Source organism: Cebus imitator, unplaced genomic scaffold (assembly GCF_001604975.1).
Source record: "Cebus imitator isolate Cc_AM_T3 unplaced genomic scaffold, Cebus_imitator-1.0 Scaffold324, whole genome shotgun sequence".
NCBI lineage: Eukaryota > Metazoa > Chordata > Mammalia > Primates > Cebidae > Cebus > Cebus imitator.
Genome location: NW_016107639.1, coordinates 2,002,865 through 2,006,924, shown reverse-complemented (window position 1 = coordinate 2,006,924; position 4,060 = coordinate 2,002,865). Strand labels below are relative to the sequence as shown.

Genomic DNA, 4,060 nt, shown 5'->3' with positions numbered 1-4,060 from the left:
TTTTTTTGAGATGAAGTCTTGCTCTGTTGCCCAGGCTGGAGTGCAGTGGCATGATCTCAGCTCATGGCATCCTCCACTGCCTGAGTTGAAGTGATTCCCCTGCCTCAGCCTCCTGAGTAGCTGGGACTACAGGCATGTGCCACCACACCCAGCTAATTTTTTTGTGTTTTAGTAGAGATGGGGTTTCACCATGTTGGCCAGGATAGTCTCAATCTCCTGACCTCGGCATCCACCCACCTCGGCCTCCCAAAGTGCTGGGATTATAGGCGTGAGCCACCACGCCCCGCTGGCTTGTGCATTTTTTAAAACGTAATGGTACTTCACATTTAGTAAGACTAAAGTATAGTGTAAACATAATTTTATAAAGCCCTGGGAAACCAAAACGATGTATGTGACTTGCTTTATTGTGGTATCCACCTTATTGCTGTGGTCTGCAACCACGGCAGCCTCTCTGAGGTATGCCTGGGCTGGTATGCTGAGCTGGGGGGAATCTTATACATTTAAACAGCCAGTTTCATCTGTTGTTTTAATTCAATAAGCAATATAAGAACACATGTTCTTTTAGAAAATCCTACGTATAAATTCCCATTTACAGAACATAAAGTAGAGCATGAATATTGGCCTTAAAATAGCACAAACCTCATAAAGTCATGGTTCTTAAGCTTCAGTATACCTCACGATCACACAGGGAGCTCTTTAAAATGTCCCATGGACCTGAACAAATGAGCCCTCCCAGGAGATCAAGTGGAGGTGGCTCAAGTTATTACTTCCAGAAACTCACTGCCTGAGTACGTGGCAGTGAGGGCAACAGGTGCCTTCCTCTGCCTCACCTGGGATACAGCTCTGATGCATGCCAGCCTGGAATCTTCCTCCACCTCACCTGGGACACCGCTGTGATTCGGGTGAGCCTGGAATCTTCCTCCACCTCCCCTGGGCTGCAGCTGTGATGCATGTGAGCCTGGAATCTTCCTCCACCTTCCCTGGGATGCAGCTGTGACGTGGGTGAGCCTGGAATCTTCCTCCACCTCCCCTGGGCTGCAGCTGTGATGTATGTGAGCCTGGAATCTTCCTCCACCTCCCCTGGGCTCCAGCTGTGATGTATGTGAGCCTGGAATCTTCCTCCACCTCACCTGGGATGCAGCTGTGATGTGAGTGAGCCTGGAATCTTCCGGTACCTCCCCTGGGCTGCAGCTGTGATACATGTGAGCCTGGAATCTTCCTCCACCTCCCCTGGGATGCAGCTGTATGTGGGTGAGCCTGAGACCTTCCTCCACCTCCCCTGGGATGTAGCTGTGATGCGGGTGAGCCTGGAATCTTCCTCTACCTCACCTGGGATACAGCTGTGATGCATGTGAGCCTGGGACCTTCCTCCACCTCCCCTGGGCTGCAGCTGTGATGTATGTGAGCCTGGAATCTTCCTCCACCCCCGCTGGGCTGCAGCTGTGATGCATGTGAGCAGGAACCCTCCTCTATCTCTCCTGGGCTGCAGCTGTGATGTATGTGAGCAGGAGCCCTCCTCCATCTCTCCTGGGCTGTAGCTGTGATGCAGGTGAGCCTGGAACCTTCCTCCACCTTCCCTGGGCTGCAGCTGTGATGTACGTGAGCCTGGAACCTTCCTCTACCTCCCCTGGCTGCAGCTGTGATGCAAGTGAGCCTGGGCCTTCCTCCACCTCCCCTGGGCTGCAACTGTGGTGCACATGAGCCTGGAATCTTCCTCTACCTCCCCTGGCTGCAGCTGTGATGCGGGTGAGCCTGGGCCTTCCTCCACCTCCCCTGGGCTGCAGCTGTGATGTACATGAGCCTGGAACCTTCCTCTACCTCCCCTGGCTGCAGCTGTGATGCGGGTGAGCCTGGGCCTTCCTCCACCTCCTGTGGGCTGCAGCTGTGATGTTCGTTGCTGTGGGAAAATGGCAGGGAAACCAGTGGAAAACCCTGGGGTAAGAATCAGTCCATTTGGCCCAGGGCATTAAACTGTCCTGCTAGGAGGAAGGCTCCAACCTTCCAGGGAATCACCTCTGCTGGCCTTGCTGCTGTCACAAGTGAAAGAAGCTGTTGGTGCTGACCTGTGGGCTCTCTGTGACTGACGTGGTTTCATTTTGGCAGAACTTGGAGCTGCCGCAGCCTGGGGCAAAACAAAAGCAGTTATCTTTTGTCTTTGAGTGAGTTCCCTGCCAGCGTTTTGTGGGCAGAGCAGCAGGGAGTGCAGTCTTGCTGGCCTTCTCTGTACAGGGCGAGGTCTGGGCAGGAGGCTCTGCAGCTGAGACCAAGGTGGCCCTGTTTGATTATCCCCATGCAGACATCCCACCCTCCCACAGGCCCACCGAGCAGCTGCACCTGCTACTCTTCCGTGGACCAAGGGCATGGCAGACGGCAATGTTATTTCACTTGGGATCAGGCCAACTTAACGACACAGTCTGGAGTCGGAGGACTGGCATCGTCATTTACCTTGCCTCCTTTCTCTGAGTATCACAAAGCCCTCATGGACTCAGACCTTTCAAAGAGCAGTGTGGAACCCCCATGTTTTCTGACCCCACTTCTGTTTCTGTGGCCCCCATCTCCATCCCGCCATCCCTCACAGTCTCCCTGCCCTTGCTTCTGTCATAGCCCTGGGTTCTAAGGCCTGGCTAGGTGCTGAGTGTGGCCACATCTCTTCAGAGTTTCCAGCTCCCAGGCTCCACATGTACAGAGCAGACTGTGTGTAACGTATCGGGGGAGCTATGACGCCTAACCCTAAAATGCACCCATCAGCTGACCCGAAATCCAGGCTGTCACCAACATCACAGTGACTGCTAGAGAGCTCCCATCCCACCCTGCCCTTGCTTCCCCCCAGGGGCATCCACCAACCTCAGTCTGGTGTCGATCATTTTCCTTTTCTACAGTATTTTATTGAATGAGTATATATCTATATGTATACACAAAAAAATATTGTTTAGTTTGGCTTGTTTCTGAGGTTTATAAAAGTAGCATCATATCTATTCTTCAATGATGGCTTCTCACTAATCATTGTGTTTGCACATCTCTCCCATATGATTTCATTTGGATGTGGTTTATTTGTTGTGACTCCTGTCTGTATAATTTCCCATAATGTGTTTATGCAGTCTTTGTACATGGACATTTGGTTGTTTTCACTTTTTGTATCATGAGAAGTACTGTAGTGAACATTCTGCATGATTCTTGGTGCACCTGAGTTGAAGCCTCTGGAGGGTGTGTGTGTGGAGGGGACTGCAGAATCATAGAGTATGCAGATGTTCAGATCAATGAGGTGACAACCAATTTTTTGAAATGGTTGTTTTAATTTATAATCACACCAGCAACAGAGGAGTGACTTTCCATCCATGTCCTCAAGCCCGTGTCATCCAGTTTGGTGTCTGCCACACCAGGTAAAAATCTGTGTTAAAATTAAAACTTGTAATTCTGATTTGCAGTCTTCTAATTACCATATGTTTTTGCTTATTTTTCTATTTTTTATCTGCCATTTGAGTTTCTCTCCTGTGAGATGCCTGTTCATGTTTGTTGCTCATTTTTGTTGGGTTGTTTGTCTTTTTATTACTGATTTGTTGTAGTACCCTGTGGTTTCTGAAGGAAATGATTTTACTGTTTTTTTTTTTTTTTTTTACTCATGTTGTCTATCAATTTTGGGTTTGTCTTTTTCATTTTCTTTATGAGATATTTTGATGAATAGAAGCTGTTAATTTTAAGAATGCCTTCCCTAACGTGAGGTTAAAGATATCTTCCTCTTATACTTTTAAAATGTATGAAATTTGCCCTTTACAGCTAACCATTTACTAATAAAAAAATGGATGTTTCATATATGATGTAAGGGCAGGAATCTAATTTATTTTCCATATGAATAACCAATCATCCCAGTGCTATATATTGGAAAAACTTCTCTTCACATTGATCTGCAATGTCATCTCTAAAATATACCAATCTCCATTTTTTTTTTTTTTTTTTTGAGACAAGGTCTTGCTCTGTTGCCCAGCTGGAGTGCAGTGGTGCGATCTTGGCCCACTGCAACCTCTGCCTGCCCAGTTCAAGCAATTCTTAGCCTCAGCCTCCC

The 4,060-nt window shown here is 48.4% G+C and overlaps 1 long non-coding RNA gene across 1 annotated transcript in view; it reads left to right on the top strand.

Moving 5' to 3' along the window:
* Window positions 1-1,776: 1,776 nt before the first annotated feature.
* The window catches only part of LOC119467735, a 68,347-nt gene continuing 66,063 nt past the window's right edge, over window positions 1,777-4,060 (top strand). Inside the window, exon 1 of the long non-coding RNA XR_005196337.1 lies at window positions 1,777-1,844. This is a non-coding gene — a long non-coding RNA (uncharacterized LOC119467735). The remainder of the gene's footprint in view (window positions 1,845-4,060) is intronic.